General features: G+C 45.4%; 1 protein-coding gene across 6 annotated transcripts in view; it reads left to right on the top strand.

Moving 5' to 3' along the window:
- Positions 1–26,479, top strand: part of RUSC2 (RUN and SH3 domain containing 2) — a 54,634-nt gene that overhangs the window by 12,648 nt on the left and 15,507 nt on the right. The window contains exons 2-3 of one of the 6 annotated variants that reach the window (XM_036433423.2): positions 9,506–9,635; positions 10,339–10,418. The exons of 2 other annotated variants lie outside the window; for them this stretch is intronic. The gene's annotated coding sequence lies outside the window, so the exon portion shown is untranslated. Of the gene's footprint in view, positions 1–9,505; positions 9,636–10,338; positions 10,419–18,004; positions 18,540–24,540; positions 24,574–26,479 lie in introns of those variants that run through there. 3 more of the 6 variants (XM_045580014.1, XM_036433424.2, XM_045580013.1) reach the window with 3 other exon arrangements.

Genomic DNA, 26,479 nt, shown 5'->3' with positions numbered 1-26,479 from the left:
AGTACGGGGAGCGTGGCGAGAGGGGAAGGAACGCGGGGAGAGGAGCTGTCCCCGGGCGCCCTCGCCCTGCATGTTCCAGGAGCCACTGTTTTCCCCTCTGCACCCCAACCAGGAGGACTGCAACTAAGCGTGTGCAACTACGTGCACAGCTGTGATGGCTCAGATTCTGCTCTGGAAAACGATGTTTCCATTGTAGTTTGGGGAGGATTATTTTTGTCCTTAGCTTAAGTGAACATTTTATTTATTTATTTATTTATTTTTAAAATACGTTTTATTGATTTTTTTTTTTTTTTTTACAGAGAGGAAGGGAGAGGGATAGAGAGCTGGAAACATCCATGAGAGAGAATCATCCATCAGCTGCCTCCTGCACACCCCCCATCGGGGATGTACCCGCAACCAAGGTACACGCCCTTGCCTGGAATCCAACCAGGACCCTTGAGTCCCCAGGCCGATGCTCTATCCACTGAGCCACACCAGTGAGGGCTAACTGAACATTTTAAGTCACGTGACAGGCTCTAGGCTAAGGTAAAGGACTACAAAGATGAACAAGCCGGTCTCTGTCCTTAACATACAACCAAGGAGGAAAGAAAAAAAAAATGTACTGTATATCAGTAGTTATACTTCCTTGCTATATAATGCTTTGCACCTTATGTGATTCTTGTATTCTTAAATCTCTTATAAAGCTGTCCGTCAGGTTGATGTCTCCTTGTGACCTTCCTTGTTAGCTAATTTAAGATAAACAAAAATACAGAAAATCTCCCCTTTTTAGGTATGACCAATTATTTCACTAAAGTATTTATGCAAGGGGCAGCCACAATTTTAAGAATATTCTCATCTTCCTTGCTCTCATTTCCATGATTTTCTAAAGCTAATAAGGCATTTTAGAATTTTGAATGTAACTTGAATCTTTCCAAAATAACAAATAGCCTTCTCAGTGAATTATAATTTGCCCTACGGCATGCCTCTGTACGCCTTTGCTTCTTCCCTGAAATAGGGTGTTAGGCACGTAATATACTTGTTACCTTGGTACAAGTATTTATCTTCTTTTGGGCTGTGAGTATGTGTGTGGGGGGGAGGGGCAAAAGATGAGAGTGGAAAGTGAAGTTATGAAGGTGAGAGTATATCTTTAAGGAGTTTGGATTTTATGGAAAGCCTTTGAAGGGTTTTTAAAAAACAAGAAGGTGATATAAATAGACTTCATTTTGAAAGGGCGGTTCTGGGAAGGGAGACCAGGTTGGAGTTGATGTAGGAGTTCAGACAAATGGTAAAGATAGCTAGGTCTTGGCTAGTAGCATTGGGGATAGACAACAGTGGACATGGTTAGTAAGACTGTGGTTATTGGGATGTGGTAGGATGTAAAAAGTGGAAATAACCCAAAACTGGTCAATAAGATGAAAATTGATTTTCTTAACAAAAATTCAGAGGTAGACAGTCCTGGGCTGGGATGGCAGCTCCACTGTCATTGGAAACCCTGGCCCCTCCAGTTTTTTGTGTGGTTATATACCTAGTGCATGGCCACAGCAGCTCCAGCCATCCCCCTGCTTTCCTAGCATCAGGATTAAGGAAGGGAGGGGAAAAGATGCAACCTGTTTATCTTCTAAAAATTACCCAGAAGTCTCACAGACACTTCTACCATAACTTAGTCAAATGGCTACATCCATCCCAAGGTTGTGTGGAATTTTAGTTGGGCAAGCATTGTGCCTAGCTGAATATCAGAGTTCTATTAATTTGAAAAAGAATGGATATTTGGCAACTAACAATCTGCGGTCTGGGAATATGGGAAACTACAATTCAGCCAAATTGGTTACAAGGTAACCAATTGATTACACAAAAAAGACATATGTCACTGTTGAAAAGCGACTTCTTTGGCTACTAGGCAAAGATTTAACATATTAAAATCCTGTTTATTGTTGTTGTAAAGAATAAACAAGTGTTAGCTCAGATAAGGCCCCAGCTTAAGTGTGAATATGGCTGCATTGATTTGATCTAAATCACTACCCTGCAAAGTTGTCATGCTTGTAATTTGAAGCACCTTGTCATTCACTAATATTAATATGATGCTTTACACAATGTTCTTAGGTTGCTTCGATAGCAGTTTGACTCCTGTTTACAAAGCCTGTAACTATTTGTGGTAAATCCTAGATTTGCAGTCAGCCCGAAGTCTTTGCTCAAAATGAGTCTCCTCGCTATCCACAACCATTACCACATATAGAAAGAAGCAGGCAGGGTGGGGAGGAGACAAGGATTTGGGACCTGAGCCAATTCAAGTGAGGGCGGGGAGCAGCCTGTTGGAGACACGGGGTAGTATTATTAAGCAAAAATAGATAAAGACTGTTTATGGCTCAGTCTGCACTCCAGAATGATAATGCAATAAACTAAATTCCACAGATGATTTTTAAGCGCCTTACGTGAGGGGAATTAGCCAGTCTGTCCGCTCCAATGCAAACAACCTCAGAATACCTCCCTCACATTCCTCAGGGCTCCTGTGAGGGGAACTGCCTCTGACATGCACGCATCAGCCCTTCGTGACGAGGAAAGGATCTCTGCACAGGCCCGGCAAGAGTCAGAATTTTTTTAAAATATATTTTATTGATTTCTTACAGAGAGGAAGGGAGAGAGATAGAGAGCTAGAAACGTCGATGAGAGAGAAACATCGACGAGCTGCCTCCTGCACACCCCCCACCGGGGATGTGCCCGCAACCAAGGTACATGCCCTTGACCAGAATCAAACTCAGGACCTTTCAGTCCGCAGGCCGATGCTGTACCACTGAGCCAAACCGGTTTCGGCCAGAGTTAGAATTTCGAGCTAGAGACCTTGAATAGACAGGCCTTTAAGATGGAGGTCAGCCCACAAACTGCGAATAGTATTTACATATTTAAACAACTGTTCTATGTATACATGGCAGAACTATGTGGCCCACAAAGCCTAAATATTCACCATCTGTCCCTTTACATTCTTACTGTCTGGCCCGTGCCAGATAGAGTTTGCCGAACGGAGGTGTCTCTCACCAGAGGCTGCAGGAGGTCAGAACATCTGTTTCGAATCCCAGGTTAGGCATTTGCAGAAAAAAAAGAGGCGTCAGCATCCACAAAGGATAGATTTCTATTTCTCCTCTCCAAAAGCTCTGGAGACTGGCAGACTAAGCCATCCCGCGGAGCGCTGGGCCAGAAAGAGTGAAGGCTTTTGTTGGGTTCGGAATACAGCGTTCCTTTGTTCTAACGGAGCGGAGCGGTGGAATGCATCCTTTCATTAAGGTCGCTTTCTCGGCCTTCGGGCTGAGTCCAGTTTGTAAGTGCTGCTGCTGAGAGCCCTGTCGATGGAACACGAGCCTCCGACCTGTGTCCTGGCCGGGGCACAGGGCGGGAGAGTTAGGTTTGTCAGCGGAGTCAGTAGGTAAGGGCCAGTGTTTCTTTCTGCCTGCAGGTTTCCACTTCCTCTAGTGCACATGAGCGGAATTTATTTATTTATTTATTTATTTATTTAAATATATTGATTTTTTTTTTTAAAGAGAGGAAGGGAGAGGAACAGGGAGCTAGAAACATCGATGAGAGAAAAACATCGACCAGCTGCTGTGCAGGAGGCAGCTGGTCGATGTTTTTCTCTCATCGATGTTTCTAGCTCCCTGTCCCTCTCCCTTCCTCTCTGTAAAAAAATCAATATATTAGGTACATGCCCTTGACCGGAATCGAACCTGGGACCTTTCAGTCCGCAGACTGACGCTCTATCCACTGAGCCAAACCGGCTTTGGAACATTAGTGGCATTTAATACTTCTGTCCAGGGAAGCAGGTTCCTAACTGCTTCAACTGTCCCTCCGACCGCAGGTGGCAGGTGGCATTACAGCCCTGAGGGACAGGAGCTGCCCTGCCAGGCCCAGGGCACGTGGCCCCGTGTGACCCGGAAGCAGGAAACTGACCAGGCCGGGGCTTTCTACCCATACGCTCGGAAGACCATCGAACTTCTGAAATGCTTTGGTCCAGAGAATTTACAGCATTCGTTTACATGTCTTGCTACCTGTTATTTTAATTGTCCGAAACGTTCCCCTCGCCACGGTACCAGAAGGAGGATACAATCAGCCCCTTTTCGGACGGTAAACCGAGAGCTTTGAGAGGACAGTGCCCTGCCCCCGGGTGACCTAGCACGTCGGAGAAAAAGCCAAGAATGAAAGCAGTGTTCCTCTCCTTGGGCATCCTGCCACTGTCCTCGGCATGGGAGCTTCCAGATGGAGCTGAGATCAAACCCCACATCTCTTGTGATCGAATCTGGCTGCTTCTGAGGCTGTGTTGTTGTTCTGATGACTGGAGGGATAAGCCTTGAATGACAGGGAGAGATGTATTGAGCGTGTGGTTCACTGGCCTATGGGAACCCCTTTCACGTCCCCCGTGGTTCAGGGTTCTGGTTCTGGAGAAGGGCCGCACGCAAATTGAAGAGAGACTAGAAGACATTTAATTTGGCGATATGGGGGGTCAGGCGGGAGCCCACCTCTAGTGGGAGGACTGCCGCTAGGCTCTGGCCTTGCCATCCCTTTTACGGAGACTATGGGGTACACTCATTACCCTTTAGCAGGTTTGGGATACACTCATAGCCCTTAGGCAGGTAATAGGCGGATTATCATATCAGAAAGGATTTACATGATTACAAGATGGGGAACTTGCCTCAGTTACTATTGTCTCAATTAGATAGGGGGTGGTTGGCTCTGACCTTTCAGAGCTTCAAGGCTGACCAGCTTTTCTATTAGTGAGACAATGGTCGGATTCCAGCACCAGCCAGCCTACCTTCCCTCCAGCACCCTGACTCCTCCAGAAATTGATGTGTCACGTCACTGCCGATGGTGATGAGTCAGCCACAGACGGGACAATGGCGGAGTCGCCCCTTGGTCCTGTGCTCCAGAACGTGGCTGCTCTCTTTGTGCTTCTGCATTCCTACCCGGTGTGTGGCCATTCCTGTCATTCCATAGCCATCTGAGTCTATTTACGTCAGCCGGCCAGCTGCCAGCCTCCTCACACCCGTCTGCCTAATGGGCCAGCTGGAGCTGGGGTTAGGAGCTGCCTCTCAGGGGACGAGTGGGACACCCACAGAGCTCCAGGTACTAATGTCCACGTGTGAGGCCTCTGGGACCCCAGAGTCTAGGACTTGGGGATAAAGAGGCTTTTGGGGGAAACTTTCTGGGCACTGGCTCCTGTCCACCTGAGGGCTGGTTTCTTGGTGTTTCTGTCCTATTGAGTCATGTCTAGGAAAGAAGTTCTGGCCGAGTCAGTTTTCAAGGGATTTGACACACCTGCTAAAATCTCTGGGACCGATGGCTGACAGGCAGAGCTTCTGGAAGGCTGAAGACCAATCTTTCCTTGATTTTATTCAGATTCTTTCTCGGCAACCAGTGTGTGTGTGTGTGTGTACGCATTTGCACCCTTCCAAAACAATGATTTAGGTTTATTGGACAGGGCCTGCCTGACTCAGGAGAATGCTATAAACAACAGCTCTCAGCTCATCCGCATGGCTCAGCGATTAAGCATTGACCTGTGAAACAGGTGGTCACAGTTCGATTCCTAGTCAGGGCACATCCCTAGGTTGTAGGCTAGATCTCCAGTGTGGGGCCTGTAGGAGGCATCTGACCAGTAATTCTCATCACTGATGCTTCTATTTCTTGCTTCCTTTCTGGAATAATATATATATATATATATATATATATATATATATATATATATATGTGTGTGTGTGTGTGTGTGTGTGTGTGTTTATATATATATATATGTGTGTGTGTGTGTGTGTGTTTATATATATATATTATATATATTATATATATATATATATATATTTTTTTTTTTTTAATTTATTTTTTTTTTTAAGCACTCACCGCCGAAAACGGTTTGGCTCAGTGGATAGAGTGTCAACCTGCGGACTGAAAGGTCCCTGGTTCGATTCCGGTCAAGGGCATGTACCTTGGTTGTGGGCACATCTCCAGTAGGGGGTGTGCAGGAGGCAGTTGATCAATGATTCTCTCTCATCGATGTTTCTAACTCTCTATCTCTCTCTCTTCCTCTCTGTAAAAAATCAATAAAATATATTAAAAAAAAAAAAAAAAAAAAAGCACTCACCTGATATCCAGCTGGTCCCTTGGGACCAGACAACTAGGCATAATGACAGCTCTTTCCCTCTCCCCTTCCCTGTCCCTGTTAATAGTGAACTGTTCTCAACAAGGCTGCTCCCTCAGAATCCAGCTTAGCATCCTGAAGAAGCCTGGGGCCACTCCTGTAGCAGGAAGCTGCCCTAGATTTGGGCAGTAACCAGTAGAACTTGATACTGACGCCAGAGTGTAAAAATAAACACCTCCCACAGTGCTGTCTTAATCCACTGGCATCAGAGTTGCTATTATTAACCCATAGGCCTCACAGGCAGCTGTGATGGGCAGACAACAGCCTGGACAGACCTCTCCTGCCAGCTTGGGATCACACTGTTTCTTTGCCACACCTACTGGGATCTGATCTGGGGCCCTGGAGAAGCACCATTAGTCTGGGAGCATGCCCCACAGCAGGTAATACTAGAGATGAATTAGAATCTTTGGTTTGGGAAAGCCTTCGGTTCCCAGGGCCAGCCGGGCAGCCCAGAGTATAATGGACACGGATGACTAATGCAGTCAGACTGCTGGGAAGGGAAAAAAGGAACATGACTCTTTCCATTTCCTTTGGATCTTTTATTTTATTTTACTTTATATTTTTTTGTTAATCCTCACCTCAGGATATTTTTTCCATTGATTTTTAGAGAGAGTTGGAAGGAGAGAGAGAGAGAGGCAGAGAATCGATAGATTGCCTCCTGCACAGTGCCCCAACCGGGCTAGTGATAGAGCATTGCAACAGAGGTATGTACCCTTGACTGTAATCGAACCTGGGACCCTTCAGTCTGTGGGCTGATGCTCTAACCATTGAGCAAAACCAGCTAGGGCTCATTTGGCTCCTTTAGAGAGATGTTGCCTGCTGGTTCCTCGGACCTAGAGCTTTTAGGTTTTCTGGGACGTTGGGAAAGGAGAGAGGAAAGGACTCCATTGGTCTCCTGCCAAAGGTATTATAATAATAGTTGACCATGACTGAACACTTACCTTATGCCGGCACTTTAAATACAGTATCTTATTTGATTCTGCCTCAAGCCTTTGAGGGAAAAATACCATGACAGCTTTACAAATGAGGAAGCTGAAATTTAGTGAAGTTGAGTAACTTCCCAAAGTCCACTGCCGGCAAGCAGGGTGCCACGTTGGACCCACACCCATCTGCACCGTGCTCCGAACATACAGGACCCAGGCCAGGACCCAGGCCAGACTCCAGGCACCTGCTCTAAAACATTTTCTTTCTTTTTTTTATTTTTATTTTTTTGCTTACATAAATATCAATTTACTCTCACTTTAGTCCTATAACTAAAGCTAACATCAAATAACTACACAGGAGGAGTCTTAGCTGCCACCTGCAAGTCAGGCAGTCCCCGTGCTGTTCGGAACTCGGAGAGCGGGCCATGGGGACTGCCGCCTCGTTGGAAGATGTGTCCCCTCTGGGAAAGGCTTTGACTCTGAGGCGTCCCAGGGACGGTGACTCCCCTGCTGGGAGGAAGTCCAGCCTGGAGCCTACGAGAGCAAGGCTTGAGGGTTTCCAGTCGTCACACTGAGGGAGGGGTGTGCTCGCATGAAAATATTTCCTTGAAGGGCTTCTCTCTTTTCTTTCTCCACCTCCCCGCCCTGCCTCCACAACTGGCTTGTGTAATTCAATCTAGATTCTTCTCATACCCTGCTTCCCTGTGCGTCGTGGCCTTTTATTTACCGCTTTGGACTGGCCGATTGGATCGCAGCTCCCCAACCCGCACGCCTCGCTCCGGTGCCTGGGGGGAGGGGAAGCAAAGAGCTTGTTTCCTGGAGCCAAAAGGAACAACCGAAGGAAAAGCCAGCGAGAAGCCACTGACCCTCACGGAGCTGGCCACACTGAACGGCCAAGGAGGAGCGTAAGGGCCTCCTGTGCCCCAGCTCATGCACTCCTGCACACACACACTGGAGAACTGCATCCGAGCACAGCAGCCCGTGGCAGGCCTCTCAGCACCCGCTCCTGCTGACAGTCTCTCCTCCCTGTGCTCACTGCACCTGGCGTCAGGCGGCCTTCTCTCTCCATCTCTTCATCCTGTGGGCCTCACTCACTGCTGCTGCCTCCTTCCTCTCACCTGAAGAACTCAGTCTGTCACGGCAGGAGCTAAATCTTTCCTAATTCTCTATGGTTTTCCTCTCTCTCCCTAACATGCATCCTCCAAAGAAATGGGATTTACAGCAAATTCTCAACCTCTAGAGCACATGTGTCAAACACAAGGCCCTCGGGCCAAATCCGTCCCGCCAGGCCTTGCAATGTGGCCCGCACCACGCTGTCATCACTGCACTCCGCTGCGTTTCCATCACAATGACAGTTTATGACTGTTCAGTAAACCATTCGGCCCACGATTTAGGCTGGATTTTAGATTTTGGCCCCTTCTCTGATTGAGTTCGACACCCCTACTCTAGAGACTTATGATTGTATAGTTGGAAGCCAAGCAGAATGTGTGTGTGTTTGTGTTTATGTTTAAGTTGATGTTGAAAGGCGGGAAGACCAAGGGGAAGACATTTATGAGCACCCTGCAGAAGAACCTTCCCTTGGGCTGCATGTTCTAACCTGACTTGGTTTGTAAAAGAATTTAAAGGGGGACTTTAGGGGATCATTTGACTCAGCCCTCTGCCTCCACACAGGTATTCTGAGTTGGGCTGCGGAGGGAGTCAAATGGTTGACCTAATGGAGATGTTACACCCAGACTTCGTGATCCCCAAGGACCACCAGGGAGCCCAGTCCGATGCAATAAACAGAAGAGCCTCTTCCATGCCAGCATGGGCTCTGTCCCACTCACGCCCGCCGGCAGCATGGCGGAAGAGAGCGAACTTCGCCAAGCCCTGGGGTTTTACTCCGGTGGTGATGTCACTGCTTCGGCTGACCCTGATTGGTTGGGTGAGGGCTAGGGTCCAGTTACACAAAATGGGGGATAGCTCCGCCCTGCCCCACAGTGGAGTCAGGAGTTTATCCTCGCCCCGCCCTGCCCTCTCAGAGAAAGGCATACAGTGGCTGGCTCCAGCTTATTCTTTTCCTGGTGTACCTCCCAGGGAGGCAGTCTCCATCGTTGACTCGGGGTCGTTGGAGCTTCGGGCATCGCTGAGCCTGAGCAATAAAAGGCTTGGGGCCTGTTGGGGTTTCTCTGTAAGGAATTCTTGAGAGTTTACTTGAGCCAAACTGCCTGCACTTGGAGGACGCAGAATCTCCACATATTCAGAGAATGCTCCGAGAAAGACATCTTTTCCACCTTGTTTTATACTTTACAATCCATAGAGGAGCCGAAAGTGGGTTACGAGAACTCAGTTGGTGATAGATTAGGGAGGCGGGAGAAAGCACAGTGGGGGGGGGAACCTCTGGGATTGGATAAAAAAGTAAAAGGATAGACACAGACTTCTTTTTTCTTAGGTGGGTGCAGTCAACAATTAACAGCTGACAATAACAATGAGGGAATCTGTGGCTTGCACCCCGGCGCCATTCGCTGTGCCCTGAGGGGTCCGCAAAAAAGGGAAGTTACAAGTTACCCGACCTTCCACAGGTATGTTATCTTAGATGCCAAAAGACAGTAGGCCCTGGAAAGATCAAAGTTTAGGACATGACTACGCACGCCCATCCTTTGTGGTTACTTGAGGTCTCTGAGTTTGCCAGACCGCAGGCAGGCCTTCCCTGAGTTAGTCGGGTGAGCAGGCGGCCCCTGTCGGTCCACACCCCCTGGAAGTTCTCCGCCGGTGGTTCCGATTGATTAGAGATGCCTGTTCACAGGAGAGGAGATGAACGTGGGGAAAGGAGCTGTGCCCACACCAGGTGTCTTCAGGAAAGAGCCCGTTCTACCGTAGAGCCTGGCAGCTTCCAGGAGGCTGGTCATTGACTCTTAGGGATCAACTTCCAGCTGAACCTTTCTGGAACCTTTTCTGCCAAGAGCAAAACAAGCCCTGTGCTTGGAAAGAGGACTCTGTATCCGAGAGGCCTGATAAGGAAGCAGCTGGGTGTGTCTAGGACAGCCCTGCAGGCTCGGTCTCTTTCCACACTCCCAGCAGCTGGCTGGCCTCCCTTGGAATCCAAAATAACACAGCACAGTTCAAAACAGTGGCCCCCTCGGCCGGCCGCGCACACAGCCCGGAGGAAAGGCAGTGGAGCTCCCGGAAGGCGGCCGCTCCTCCATTTGTAGGACCAGACTCCCGGGCCGCAGCCAGGTGCTCGCAGGCCCCTGACAGCCTGTTTGTTCTTTCCTTGCAACTCAGCCCAGACAACCCCAGGATCACTGCTACCACGAATTCTTACATCTCCACATTCTTTCAACATCGCTCAACACATTTCAGAGGTAAGTACTTGTCTCCATCGAATCTTCCAGCCCGTAAACACCCAGAACTTTGGTAGACAGTTTACAAACTGACTTCCCACATTCATGCAGAAAGATCATTTCTGTACTCAGGAGTAAGTTTTGTTATTAGTGCAATTAATCGACATCATTTCCCACAAAGAGAAGCGATGCTTTGTGACCGTTAACCATCGGTCGCAGCCCCAGCACACCGTGCCCAGTCTCGCCTTTGTCCGGGTTCTCAGAACCTCTTCCTCTAGGCTAGAGGTGTCGAACTCAATCAGAGAAGGGGCCAAAATCTAAAATCCAGCCTAAATCGCGGGCCGAATGGTTTACTGAACAGTCATAAACTGTCATTGTGATGGAAACGCAGCGGAGTGCAGTGATGACAGCGCGGTGCGGGCCACATTGCAAGGCCAGGCGGGACGGATTTGGCCCGCGGGCCTTGTATTTGACACATGTGCTCTAGGCCCTAGAGTTGGAGTGCCTGGGCCTGTAGGCCTCCCCTCCTTCCACCAGAGTAGCTCTGTTTTATGTGTTGGGGCTGAAAAAGTTTGAAACCACTGCCCTAACCCTTATCTCACATCCTGAAACGTGGTTCTTGTTGCCCTAGCCCAGTGGTCGGCAAACTCATTCGTCAACAGGGCCAAATATCAATAGTACAACGATTGACATTTCTTTTGAGAGCCAAATTTTGTAAACTTAAACTTCTTCTAACGCCACTTCTTCAAAATAGACTCGCCCAGACCGTGGTATTTTGTGGAAGACTTATACTCAAGGGGCCAAAATGCAGCATGTGGCTCGAGAGCCGTGGTTTGCCGACCACTGTCCAAGCCCTCTCCAGAGGCACGTTGGCAATGATTTTAACAAATTTTGAGCCACTCAAGTTGGGCTTTTAATCCTGAACATCCATCATGGTGCTTTCATACACAGTAGGAGCCGTACAGTACTTGTGGCTTGCTTGTCTATTTGATTGATTGATTGATTGATTGACTGATTGACTGATTGACTCCTGAGGTGATACTAATTAATGACTTTGGGAAGCTTCTAAAACAGAGAAGAGTATATAGTATATCATAGTTTATTTTGATTTGTTATGCTTTGAGCACTTTTGACTTTTCCCATTGGAATCGATCATGCGGTCTGAGATGAAAACATGGCTAAAGGGAGTTACCTAACATAGATTATTGCTAGTGCAGAGAATACTAGGTCAACACAAGCAAAAGTACTTCCTGTTGATTTCCAAAGAACATCCTGACGAGAAAGGTAAGCAGAGTGACTATTGGGAAAGACTAGGGACAGAGGTCGCCTAAGATCGCATAGATGATGTATTTTTTCAGTACTGTGCTTTCACTAAAAATTAGCCTGGGTGATTTTCAAAACTACTTCATGTGGGAAATGCAGATCTTTTTCTTTTTAAAAAAATATTTTGTATTGATTTCAGAGAGGAAGGGAAAAAGAGATAGAAGCATCAGTGATGAGAGAGAATCATTGATCGGCTGCTTCCTGCACGTCCCACACTGGGGGTCGAGCCCAAAACCCAGGCATGTGCCCTGATTGGGACTATAAATGTGTTCTCCTGGTTCATCGTTTGATGCTCAAACACTGAACCACACTGGCTGGGCTATTTCATTTTTTTAATTAATGAAAGTTTTATATACATTTAATTTTTTTTTTAAAGTCAAATGATAGAAAGAGGACATTAGTGGGAAAACTGGCACAATCCAAATAGCCTGCAAGTTTAGTTAATAGTAATGTACTCGATGTTAACTCTTTGTTTTGGCAAATGTACTATGGTTACGTAAGATGGTAGCAGTAGGGGAACTGGTTGAAGGACATCCAGGAATGCTGAACTATCTCTGCAACTTTTCTAAAAATTATTCCAAAATAAATAGTTGATTTTGAAAAGGTCTTCACCATGAAAAAAGAAAGAAAGGCAAATAGTGCCAAATCTGGACAATTGGAACATCAAAACCAAGAATATCACCAATAGATTATGACCCATTGAATTTTTAAAAAGGAATCCCAGACTCTGTACTGATAGCAAATAAATAATGGAAGGAAGGAAGGAAGGGAAAATAGTAAATCTTTCTTAACATTAGAATGCCAACTAATAAATGTAAAAGGAATAATAGAAAATCATTATCTTTCAACCATCAGAGTAAATTACCAATTCAGTCAAAAATCATCAATGGATGCTAGCTTTCTGTAAAGCATTCACTTTCACACGCGGTTCTGGGTCGGCTACTGTTAGGTCCATCGCAGGAGGTGTGGTGTATCTCCCCCTAGTCTCCACATCCTTTTTATCACCCAATGACTCCCCATAAAATAGGCTGGGCCAGGCTTGGGAATGCTCAGTAACCAATGATTATATTCGTATATGTTTTATTTTCACTACCTCTGGATCTCTCTAATAATCTCTTGCTACTAGCTTATCTTTGAGATTTTTATCCTTTATTCAAAACATTTCCGATATAGCTGATATGTATTCTGTATCTGACACTCTCAGTATCTGAAATTCTTGCAATTTAAATGCATTACTGGCTGTTTGCTCTGTCATTTGTTCATAGTATCTTGATTACATGTATATTCATGATCTTTGATATAAACTAATTTTTGCTTGCTCTTTAACTTTGAGACTCCCATCAACATAGTTAGGATATTTTCCTCCAGAGATTTATTTCCGCTTCTGCCAGAAATTGTAGGGAACCACCAATCCTGGCTCACTTGAGCTTATTTTGAGGGTCTCAGCTTACTGTGGGAGTCTCCGATTTAGCTGCCTCGCCTTGCGAGTGGTCCAAAGCTTGTCATTCTGACCACACTGTCGGAATGCTTGGGAAACTGGCCCTCGAGGGACTCTGGGCCTCCCCTTGCTTATTCACCCCTGCATCATGACTTCTTCCCCCTGCTGGAGAAGCAAACTCAGAAATTCCTCCTCTTTACTCCGAGTCCTAGAATGCTTTTTGAAGTATGTTATTCAGAATTTAGTGGGGTTTTTTGCACAAGGGAGTCCCTTAATATCTTGTTCACTGTAATGAAGTAGCAAAGGTCTATATAATTTGATATCCTACTTGTTAATTCTCTTTTAAGCCTTTTTCTATACCAGTAAACATTTATCCCCAGTAGGGGGTGTGCAAAGAGGCAGCTGATCGATGACTCTCTCTCATCGATGTTTCTAGCTCTCTATCTCTCTCCCTTCCTCTCTGTACAAAATCAATAAAATATATATATAAAAAAATATATATATATATATATAATTTCTATTGTTCCACTCTATTCCATTGCGTTGCTAGACCACTATTTAATAATCCATTTTTCTTTTGGGTACTTAGAATATTTTCAGGGTTATTTTTTTGTTTGTTTGTTTTTTGTTTTTTGCTGTTGTAAGTAATACTGCAGTGAACATTATTATAGTAATGTGAAGTAAATAGTATCAGACATTTTATTTTATTATTTATGATTATTTATATTTTATTGGTAAACAAACAGGCTCAGAGAAGAAGCAACTTCGACAGGTCTTTGTAATTAATGAATAAAAGGATTAATTTGTACTATATTTGGTCACTGCTTTTTATACAATAACTAGAGGACTGGTGCATGACATTCGTGCACTGGAATGGGGTCCCTCAGCCCCGCCTGTGCTCGCTTGCAGTCAGGGACCCGTTGGGGGATTCTGCCTGCTGGCTTAGGCCCACTCCCTGCAGGTCGAAGCAGCAGTCAGACGTCCCCCCAGGGTCCTTGGCACTGCCGCAGAAGCAGGGAGGCTCCTGCCCTCGCTGCTGCGCTCCCAGCTGTGAGCCCGGCCGCTGGCTGAGCAGCACTCCCCCTGTGGGAGCGCACTGAGCGTCTGCCCCCTGGTGGTCTGTGCATGTCACGGTGACTGGTTGGTTGGCCATTCAGTCGATTGGCATTATATAGGACGTGCTATTTTTTATTTTTTATTAAATTTATTGGGGTGAGATTTGGTTAATAAGATGAAATAGGTTTCAGATATACAAGTCTACAATACATATCTGTATATTGTATTATGTGTTCCCTACCCAAAGTATCAGACCTTTTAGATATTGTAAGTTCAAAAATTATACTGCTTCAGACAGTTCAAGTATTACAAGAAAGCAGACTTCTGGTGCTTACGAAATGATTAGGGGGAAAAAAGAGTTAGCATAGTTCACTTTTAAAAGAATCTTTGTGTTGAAGATAAAAGAAAGGGGGAATTGTCTGAGGTTCCTGGGTTGACAAAGCCAATGACGGCTAAGATAAAAGTGATCACATGATTTTAAAATCCTTCCAGCAATATATGAGGGCTCCAATTTCTCTGCATCATCAACACTTGTTTTTGTCTGTCTTTTTTATTTTAGTCAGTCTAGTATGGTAAAGCAGTATCTCATTTTAATTTTGATTTGCACTTCCCTAATAACTAATGATATTGAGATTTTTTTTAATGTGTTACTGACCATTTGTATGTTTTCTTTGGAGAAATGCCTATTCAGATCCTTTGCCCATATTTTAATTGGGTTGTGTTCTTTTTATTATTGAGTTGTTGAATTTTTAACATATTCTGGATAGAATTTCCTTATCAGATATGTAACTTGCAAATATTTTCTCTGTGGGTTGTGTTTTCACTATCTTGATTGTGTCCTTTGATGCAGAAATGTTTTAAATATTTTAGAAGTTAACCTTACTATTTTTTATTATCTAAGAATGTGTTGCCTAACTCAAGGTCATGAAGAGTTATTCTTTTTTTTCCTAAGCTTTCTTTTTTGTTTTTGACATCCAATATGTTTTTATTTTAGTTTTTTAAAAAATATATATTTTATTGATTTTTTGCAGAGAGGAAGGAAGAGAGATAGTGAGTTAGAAACATCAATTAGCTGCCTCCTGCACCCCCCTCCCCATTCGGGATGTGCCTGCAACCAAGGTACATTGACCAGAATCGAACCCGGGACCCTTCAGTCCACAGGCCAACTCTCTATCAACTGAGCCAAACCGGTTTTAGCTTTATTTTAGTTTTAAATGTACAACATAGTGCTTCAACATTTATATAATTTGTGAATCGATCCCCCAATATTTAATGACACCTTTTGAAAATTGACTCTTTTTTTTTTTTTTTTTTTTTTTTTTACATAAACAGCCAGGGGTCTTCTCTTCCAAGCCTTTTGAGTCAAAACTACTCACCACACATTCACTTACACTCAAGGCACATCTCTTTCTGGACTATTCTTCTTGAACAAGACTATGACTAACCACCTTCTATATACCAAGCACGGTGCTAGGCTTTATAAGGAACACAAAATAAAAATTACACTGTCCTACTCACTGAATATTGGGGATACAAAGACGAATATAACTTGGAATGTGCAGACTAGAAGAGACATTAAGGCAGAATACAAAAAAAAAAAAAAAAAAAAAAAGAAAAGAAAGAAAGAAAAGAAAAGAAAGATAGCCATGTCAGGTGAGAAATGATTTCCTTAATCCTTCAACCTTTCGTGGACTGATGTTAGTTTCTGGTGACAGCTGAGGTAATGTGTGTGTTTTTGTAAATACGTCTTTTATTTATTTTAAAGAGGGAAGGGAGGGAGATAGAGAGATAGAAACATAGATGAGAGAAACATCGGCTGCCTCCTGAATACCACCTACTGGGGGATTGAGCCCACAACCCATGTGCCTTCACTGGAAAAGGAACCCCTTGGCCTCTTGGTTCCTGGTTCAGTGCTCAACCACTGAGCCACACCAGCCAGGCTGATGTAAGGTTGGTTTGTTTTTTTAAATGATCTTTCATCGGAAGCCCTCTAGATCTAAGGCAATAGTAGGCGGAAAGTAGTGTCCGTGTGGCCTGAGACGTAACGAATGAGCCAAGTCCAGCGAATATGAGAGCTGCCACCTACGTCGTGGCTGTCCAGGGCAACGCATGGCTTAGCCTCGCAGAAATTTCTGGGACAAAGACCCTGGGCCCGGAGCTCTTACTATAAGAAGTTAGAGCTCCAAGCGCTTGGTCATGGGAATTGACTTTGACCTAATCTGCAGCAGCTCATTCAAACCCTCCTGAGGTGAGAATCGGCTCCGGGAGAGGGAAGTGCAGTTACACCATTTCCACGCCTTTTACTTTCCCTGCACGGATCACTAAAGGTTCGTTTTATGAACAGCAGCCTCGCTCTCTCCTCCCCTTCCTTGTTGTTTCCGGCTTTGTAGGATCCAGGGTCCATGGCCCCTCAGACAAGTCCCGGTTGGAGATAGGTTTTGGCATTTTGGCCCCTTCTGTTCCTCTCTGTACGGCTCCGCTCAGCTCATCCCACCACCGGTGACCCGGGAGGCTCACAGGGCTCAGAGGAGGCAGTCGGGGGAAAGGAGCTCTCTCCTGGGTCCTGTGGGGGCTGCTGTGTTCCTGGCCAGTGGGCCCAGGGCGTCTTTCCAGCGACCTGAAATCCAAGGCCATGGCTGTGGAGCCCAGAGAGCAGTCAACCCTGGGAGGAGCCGTTCGCAGGCAGGCGGGTGCTCAGGGGCCACGCCCGGCTGGAGGCACCTCTGTGTCCAGGGCGGCAGCAGGGGGCAGTGGCGTGGCGCGGACAGACGTGCTGCTGCTGACTGTGTAACTGGCTCCGGCTGTGGCTTCTCTCCTGCTTACTGACTCCCACAGACCTGGCCCCGAACCTGAGGAGGGAGGAGCAGGGAAGGAGTACAGGGCTCTGTAGGTCTAAGGGAAAAGAGATCTGTTTTTCTGACCTAGAGGAGAGCACTTCCTTCCCTAGAAAATAGCCGACACCGGTTTCGCTCAGTGGATAGTGCAAGGATTCCAGTCAAGGGCATGTACCTTGGTTGTGGGCACATCCCCAGTACGGGGTGTGCAAGAGGCAGCTGATCGATGTTTCTCTCTATTGGTGTTTCTAACTCTCTATCCCCTCTCTTCCTCTCTGTGAAAAATCAGTAAAAGAAAATAAAGAAAATAGGCCGAAACCGGTTTGGCTTAGTGGATAGAGCGTTGGCCTGTGGACTAAAAGGTCCCAGGTTCGATTGCAATCAAGAGCATGTACCATGGTTGCAGTAGGGGGTGTGCAGGAGGCAGTTGATTGATGATTCTCATCGATGTTTCTAACTCTCTATTCCTCTCCCTTCCTCTCTGTAAAAAATCAATAAAATATATATTTAAAAAAAAAAAAAAAAGGAAGAAAATGGGCTCCCCTCCCTGTTGGCCTGGAGGGATGCTGCCTCCCCACTGACCCTCCTCAGCGCTGACCAGGAACTGACCAGGTGAGAGAGGACGGTTCTTCTCCATTCACCTTGGCAGACAGCGGCAAGAAGGAGCCTGCAGCCACCTTGTCCTCAGGCTCACCGCCGCCCTGCCAGTGGCGGATGCTTATGGCCCGGTCCTCTCTCTGACAGACCCCACTGCTGAGAGGCCAAGCCTGGGCGGGCTTCCCCTCCGGAGAGGCCGAACTTGGGCCGAACTTGGTGTGACTGCAGTCCCCCCGGCCTCCCTCCCTCCCTCCGGGCTCCAGGAACCCCGCCCGCCCTGCTGGCCGCGGCCCCGCCCTGAGGCTGGTGTGGAATCCCAGCCAAAGGAAAAGGCTGGGGAACCAGAAGTCCCTCAGGGGGGACAAAAAGAGGAGGCAGAGGGAGGCTTCTGGCTAAAATCGAAAAGGAGCGGCCGAAGGAAGGAAGGAAGGAAGGAAACGCTCAGCCCCTGCCCAGGCTTTTTCCTGAGCCTCCTAAGGACAGGAGGGGAGCTGGGCCCAGGGCTGTCCCCTGATTTCCTCCGCTGCCGGCGAGCTCCCATCTCGCTGGGTGGCTGCCTCCTCTCCCCACCCACCCCGCCCCGGGCCCGGGCCCCGGGGACCGGCAGGGAGGGGGCCGAGCGGCGCTGCGGGCGCCCGCTGCGCTCCCTTCCCCCTTCCCTTCCAGCAACGTCACCGCAGCACCAGCCGGGCTGCAGGGATGCTGGGGCTGGGACTGCGCAGCCTCCTTGCATTGGCAGCGATGCCATTGTGTTAACAGAAATCAGACCGTAGGAAGCCAGCCCGGCCCCGCTGCGTGGCCCCGCGGCTGGAGCGGTCCAGGCAGCGCTGGGGCGCTCGGGTCGGTCGGAGCGGAAGGAACGGCTCCGGGCTCGGCGCGGGGCTCCGGACAGAGGTAGGGCTGGCGGGGCTGGGGGAGGGGCGGGGCGCGACCCAAGGATAACGGATCAGCAGCACATTTGGACCCTCGTTTCTAGGATTGGCTTTGTCCTTCCTAAAAAGAGAGTGAGGTGGAGCACGAGAAGCAGGCATTAGACAGGCTCACCCCTGCGTAGATCTGGGCTGTGGTGCAGAGATGGGGAGAAGCAGAGGCCGGGCTGGTGCTCCCCCCCCCTCCCCGTGGAGGGGTCAGATCTAGGAAACAAAGGCTGCAGGGAGGAGACAGCACGAGGAACGCTGTAAGTTTATGATGGAGAATAAGCGAGGAGCCGTGCAGCTTTCCAGAGGAAGGGCTGGGAGGCATGCAGCCCACCCTTTCTTTCCACGCAAGCATGCCTGCACACACACACACACACACACTGTACCGGCTGGCACTGTGGGAACCGCAGGCTCGGGGGAGGATGGATGGAGTGAAAAGGAATGTTGACCAAGAGGCTCCTCAGTGTGGAGGGAGGAGGGGAAGGCAGTCGGTGTATTGCCTAGGGTACCCGGCCTGTTATAATTAATCTTCTTATGCAGACTTAGATTTCTAACAGGAAGAGACCTGAGCATGAGCTGACATTCCTGAATTCACCTCCCGCTCTCTTCCCTCCATCCCTGCCCGGGAGAGGACCCTGGCAGGGAAAAGGCTGTCAGTCCTGCTGCGGCTCCTCCTGGGGCCTCAAGTCAAGGTCAGGCTGCTGCTGCAGAGCAGCCGCTGTCTTCCCCGTCCTCCCTTAGGAGGCCAAAAAGAGAGGGGAGGGGTCCTGTGACGGAAAATGCTGATGATCCAAGTCAGGGAAACCTGTCTCTGAAGTTTAGGAACATTCTCCTGCCCAGAGTTATCCTATTACTGAGCAGATAGAAAGAGTTCCTTCAGTTCTCATTTCCTTTGACCACCTTAGTGGGAGATTCAAAAACATATGGTAAGCCCTGGCCAGTTGCTAAGTCGTTAAGAGTGTCAGCCTGCAAGACGGAAGGGTCTGGGATTTGAGTCCCTGTCAAGGGCATGTACCTCGATTGCAGGTTCTCCAGTCCCAATAGGGGCACGTGCGGGAGACAGCCAATCGATGTGTCTCTCTCACATCAATGTTTCTCTCTCTCTCTCCCCCTCCCATTCTTTCTAGAAATCAGTGGGAAAAATACCCTCAGATAAGGATAATGCATAAAATAACCTAATTATGCAAATAGATGATTGAGGAGTATCCTGGGAATTTGTAGGAAGGTGTTAGTTCCCAGGGAGCGCTGAGGAATATGAACCTCAGAGGAGGGGAAAGGGTTTGGGGAACTGTGAGTGAACGGGGCAGCGACACGAGGGCTGGGAACTAGGGCCAGTGGTAGGACTGAGGAGTGTTATCAGAGCCTGGGGCAGTGACTTGAAAGGGACAGTTGGATTAGAAAAAGAAAAGTAGGTAAATGCAAATTATGTACGAAGCTCTTATGAAAAGAGCTCTTCCACCTTCTGTTTTCTCTTCGCCTTCATCTAATGTGGCTCATGGGCCACATTAAACTTGTCTTGTTATGGAACAAACCAGTCACTCCCCGGAAAGAAGTCAGAGATGTGTTCTTGCTAAATGTGCTCTGTGGTATTTGAAATACGTCACCTGTACAAAATATCCTCATTACATTCTTAGCTGAGCAAGAAGAAGAAGAAGAAGAAAAAAAAAAGTCAAAGGTTAGGGTTCCCGAGTCCCATCTTAATTGTGTCACTTATTCACAATGCTCTTGGGCAAGTCATTTTCCTTTTCTGGCTGTCGATTTCCTTATTTTCTAAAATGAAAGTGGTCCTGACGACTTTGGTGAGTTGTGAGGATCAGTGAGATGACGTACATAAAAGTGTGCATGTGTAAGTTTGAGGGTAGGAGAAGCCCTAAAATCTCACGAGATAGATGCCTACAGAACTTCACCTTGGTTGGCTGACCTGGAGTTCTCTGTGGAGGAATGATTGGCAGGTATTTCCCTTGGTTGTGTGGAAATCAGGAAGGAGTAAGACCCCTGAGATGCAAAAATATAAAATAAAATATAACCAACCAGTGAGAGAGTTTTATACTTAAAATAGGATTTAGTACAACCTAAACGAAAAGCTAAAACTATACAGCTTTTAGAGGGGAAAACCAGGAAATTTTATTTATGGTCTTAGGATCGGCAAAGATTTCTTAGATGAGACATAGAAAGCTTTAACCCTAAAAGAAAAAGAAAAAAGATCAATGAAACTTCATAAAATTAAAAGTTTCTATTATTAAAAAAAATAAACAAAACCATTAAGAAAACAAAAGGGCAAAGCCACAGGCTGAAAGAAGATATTCTCAACACACCATGGATGTCCCCCAAAAATGTATGCACACACTCTGAATAATTATAAAGGCAGTGTTTGTTAAAAAACATTTAATTTTCAAAATTAAGCTATCAGCTCTTAAAGTGTGTATACATTTTGGGGGGATAACCTGTATACCTGAAAAAGACTTATATCCAGAATAAATTTTTTTAAAACTCCTAACTTCAATTAAAAAAAAAAAAAAGACAATTCAATGTTTAAATGGATAAAATAGAAGTCACCAAATAGCCAAGCACCTACTGTGTTCCAAGCACCGTGTGTGGGCTTTGGGGACACAGAGGCAGCTGCGTCACAGATTTTTACCTCAAGGACAGTGTAGGGAACATGATATAAACATAATGTTATAACACAACTGTCAGAGCCCTCCAGCCAAAGGTTCTTCATCACCTTCCATAGCCATTTGTTCCTTTTCCCTGGTTGAGAGGATCAGCTTTCTGTCTCTAGACTCTGTGTGTTACTATGTTTTTCCATTTGAATGCATGTATGACCCAGTAATAGTTTTGTGGGTCAGAATCATAAATTCTTATGTGTGTATACTTGTGAATGACTCTTTAAAATGGTGCTTTAAAAGGGGGAGAAATATTCATTGAGAGATCAAGTGATGGCTGTAGCCCATAGGTACACCCAAAATTACTGCTCTATGTTCAAGAAAGCTTTCTACCCTCCTGCTAGTCCAGGCCTGGGATATGGCCTGGCTCCTAGGGAAACCTAGTCCCTATGTTAAGGGGAAACCCCCTCCCCAACCCCTGAGCCATGGTATCTGCGGTGTATAAAGGGAAGAAAACTGTTTGAATGATGTACGTAATGGGTATTTATGATACACAAATTAGAAAATACAGATGAAACAAGAGAATAAAACAAAATAATCCAAAATCACTCAACAGAGATAAGCATTGTTAACATTTGTTGTATGTGCTTTTGAATTTTCTTCCATGCATACCACTGTGGTCTGAATGTCTGTGTCCCCCAAAATTCGTATGCTGAATCCTAACTCCCAAAGGTAATGAGAGTAAGAGGGTCAGTCATGACCTAATGACCTGTAGGAGGTCATTAGGTCACGAATGGGATTAGTGCCCTTAAAAAGCAAGCTCCGGAGCGAACCCTGCTCCTTATGCCCTGTGGGGGCACGGCAAGAAGGTGCCAGTTTGCACCAGGAGAGGGCTTTCACCCCGACAGCCATGCTGGCACCTTGATGCCGCGAGAAATAAACTTCTGCCTTTGATGAGCCACCCAGTCTGAGGTCCTCTGTGAGAGCGGCCTGAACTAAGACGGAGTTAGATGTATTTCCCGGTGTTTACAAAAATGGTGTTAGACTGTATGAGCTGTTTGTGATCTGCTGTTTTCACTTACTATTTTGTGCACATTTTCCCAAGTCCATAATATTAATACAACATTATTTTAATGATACCCTGTTCTGTACATTTTTAAATTGACTATTATTGAAATTTTAGGGTATTTCCAACTTTCTGTTATCTTTGTGGCATATGTATTTGAGCCCAAAGTTTTCTCAGCAAAGGAGTAGAAAAGATGGGAGGAGTGAAAGAAAAATGATCTTGTAGCAAAACTTTAAAAAATCCATTTTATCTCTCTCTACAAAACCCCACACTTTAACGTGGCTGTTCCTCTCTCTCTCTCTCTCTCTCTCTCTCTCTCTCTCTCTCTCTCTCTCTCTCTCTCTCTCTCTCTTAATAAATGCTAAAACTTTTTCGTTGATCTGCTTTTTAATATATTTTTTAATTGATCTTGGAGAGGAAGGGAGGAGAGGGAGAGAGAAACATCAGTGATGAAAGAGTACCACTGATTGGCTGCCTCTTGCAGGCCCCACACTGGGGATCCAGCCCGAAACCTGCCATCCTCCCTGACAGAAAATTGAACTGTGACCTCCTGGTTCGATGCTCAGCCACTGAGCCACTCCAGACGGCTGTTCCTCTCTTATTCTCACCTTTCTCTCTGCAAATGCCCGGGATCCTCCACTGCTCAACACTGGTTTCCTCCCTCACCTCTCCTTACATCTTCCCATAAACCCTAATCCTTTTCTCTATTTTAAAAAATGTTTTTAATAACAGCTTTATTAAGTTATAGTTCATATGCCATAGAATTCACCCTTTTATAAAATAGCGAGATTATGGCTTGCCATAAAATTCCACTTTTATTTTATTCACAGACTTGTGTAACCATCACCATTGTCTAATCTCAGAGCATTTGAATCACCCCAAAAAGGACCTCCAGGCCCATTTGTAGTCACTCCCCACCCCAGGGTTGCAGTCCCTGGCAGCTACTCATTTACATTCTGTTTCTGTGGATTTGCCTATTGTGGACATTTCATGTAAATGGACTCATACAGCATCATACAAAGAATCCTTTGATGACTGGTTTCTTTCACTTGGCATTTTAAGATTCATTCATGTTGTAGCATGCATTAGTATTTCATTCTTTTTATTGCTAAGTAATATTCTGTTACATGTATAGACCACGTTAAGTCCATCTATTATTAGTTGATGGACATTAGTATAGTTCCCACTTTACAATACTGTATGTATTCATGATGTTGCTACGAATATTCATATACAAGCTTTTTTGTAAATATATGATTTAATTTCTCTTGGGTATATACCTAGGCGTCGGGAGGGCTGGATCATATGGTAACTTTATGTTTAACGTTTTGAAGACTGCCAAAGCGGCCGCATGGCACCCGTTTTACATTGCTGCAGCCGTGTTTGCGTTCCATCTCCACATCCTCACCAGCATTCGTCACTGTCTGTTATCTGAGCTAACATAGTGGGGGTGAAGTGTTGTGATTTTTCTTTCTCTAATGACTAATGATATTGAGCATCTTTTCATGTGCTTATTAACCATTTGTAGGTCTTTGGAGAAATGTCTATTCAAATTCTTTACCCATTTTTTAATTGGGTTATACATCTTTTTTTAATTTAAATTCTTTATTGTTTAAAGTATTACATAAGTCTCCTTTTTCCCCCATTGGCCCCGGCCCCCCACCCCCACCCCCAAAAACATCCCTCCCACCTCATCTGTGTCCATTGGTTATGCTCATATGCATGTATACAAGTCCTTTGATCTCTTATCCCCTCACACACCTTCCCCTACCCCACCCCCACCTTCCCTCATAGGTTGGACAGTCTGTTCAATGCTTCTATGACTCTGGTCCTATTTTTGTTCATCAGTCTATGTTGTTCATTATATTCCATAAATGAATGAATGAAATGTGATATTTATCTTTCTCTGACTGGCTTATTTCGCTTAGCATAATGCTCTCCAGTTCCATCCATGCTATTGCAAATGATAAGAATTCCTTCTTTTTTACAGCAGCATAGTATTCCATTGTGTAGATGTACCACAGTTTTTAATCCACTCATCTGCTGATGAGCACTTAGGCTGTTTCCAAATCTTAGCTATTGTAAACTGTGCTGCTATGAACACAGGGGTGCATATATCTTTTCTGATTGGTGTTTCTGTTTTCTTGGGCTATATTCCTCAAAGTGTGATTATTAGTCAAATGGCAGTTCCATTTTTAAATTTTTGAAGAAATGCCATCCTGTTTTCCACAGTGGCTGCACCAGTCTGCATTCCCACCAGCAGTGCAAGAGGGCTCCTTTTTCTCCGCATCCTCGCCAGCATCTGTCGTTTGCTGATTTGTTGATGAAAGCCATTCTGACAGGTGTGAGATGTACCTCGTTGTTTCGATTTGCATCTTCCGGATGATTACTGACTTTGAGCATGTTTTCATATGTCTCTTGGCCTTCTGTATGTCCTCTTTCAAGAAGTGTCTATTTAGGTCTTTTGCCATTTTTTATTGGATTATTTATCTTCTTTTTGTTAAATTGTATGAGTTCCCTATAAATTTTGGAGATTAAACCCTTATCAGAGATAACATTGACAAATATGTTCTCCCATGCAGAAGGCTTTCTTGTTGTTTTGTTGATGGTTTCTTCCTCTGTGCAGAAGATTCTTATTGTGATGTAGTCCCATTTGTTTATTTTCTCCTTAGTTTCCATTGCCCTAGGAGCTGTATCAGTAAAGATATTGCTATGATATATGTCTGATATTTTGCTGCCTATGGCTTCTTCTAGGATTTTTATGGTTTCCCATCTTATGTCCTTTATCCATTTTGACTTTATTTTTGTGTACAGTGTAAGTTGGTGGTCTAGTTTCATTTTTTTTAATTTTTATTTTTGCATGTATCTGACCAAATTTTCCAGCACCATTTATGGAAGAGGCTGTCAAATCTGTTTGTTTGTGTGTTTGTGTGTTTTTAATATATTTGTATTGCCTGGCTGGTGTGGCTCAGCAGCTGAGTGTCGACCCAGGAATCAAAAGGTTGCTGGTTCAATTCCCAGTCAGGTTATATGCCCAACTTGCAGGCTCGATCCCCAATAGGGGGTGTGAAGGAGGCAGCCGATGATATGTTTCCATCTCTCTCTTTCTCTTTCTTCCTCTCTCTCTAAAAATCAATAAAACATATTTTTTTAAAAATAAGATATATTTATATTGATTTCAGAGAGAGAGATAGAAACATCAATGATGAGAGAGAATCATTGATCATCTGCCTCCTGCACACCCCACACTGGGGATCCAGCCTGCAACCTGGATATGTGCCCTGACCGAAATCAAACCATGACCTCCTGGTTCATAGATCGACACTCAACCACTGAGCAATGCCGGGAGGGTCATTTTTTTAATTATTATTATTTCTCACCTGAGGATATGCCCTACTGGTCCTAGGGAGAGGGAAAAGGAGAGAGAAAGAGAATACCAATGTGTGAGAAACACACTGGGTACTGGTCACCTTCATATACTTGCTTTTAAATTTTAATGTAATTTGCCTAAAACACATAGTTATATCATACTACTGTGTCCCTCACACATGTATTTATTAGCCGTTTAAATTTTTTAATCTCAGGTATTACCTGTTCATGTTTTTGAGCATGAACTTGCCTAGCTCTTTATTGTGCTTTACATGAAGAGCTGTGATCCTATGATCTAAATGAGTTAAATTTTTTTTAAATATATTTTTTATTGACTTTTTACAGAGAGGGAGGGAGAGAGATAGAGAGCTAGAAACATCGATGAGAGAGAAACATCGACCAGCTGCCTCCTGCACACCCCCCATGGGATGCGCCTGCAGCCAATGTACATGCCCTTGACTGGAATCGAACCCGGGACCTTTCAGTCCACAGGCCAATGCTCTACCACTGAGCCAAACTGGTTTCGGCTAAATGAGTTAAATTTTTAAGAATTGGTAGTATTAAGAGTTTAATTAAATGAGTCTTAATGATGAGGGATTTAGACTCATGATGGATGAAAGGAAAATGACAGGGATATAAAGGGAAGAAAGAGAAATGAAGGAATGAGGAGTCAGAGCAAGTAAAGACTTAGGATCTGAACGTGGTAGCACATGAGAACGTGCCTAGTCTGGCTAGGAGACCGGAGAAGCTCCAAGGGGCCTCTGTGTACTTGGAAACCTTGGACAAGAGAGAACCTTAACCTGTCAGAGATAAAACTGGGGAGAGAAGATTTTCTAAAAGACCCTGTTCTAGGCTAAAACTGAGCAGAATTTGCATACT

Source organism: Pipistrellus kuhlii, unplaced genomic scaffold (genome assembly GCF_014108245.1).
Source record: "Pipistrellus kuhlii isolate mPipKuh1 unplaced genomic scaffold, mPipKuh1.p scaffold_m20_p_12, whole genome shotgun sequence".
NCBI classification, from domain to species: Eukaryota; Metazoa; Chordata; class Mammalia; order Chiroptera; family Vespertilionidae; genus Pipistrellus; species Pipistrellus kuhlii.
Note: the sequence above shows the minus strand (reverse complement) of the source record. Positions and strands in the feature narration are given on the sequence as shown.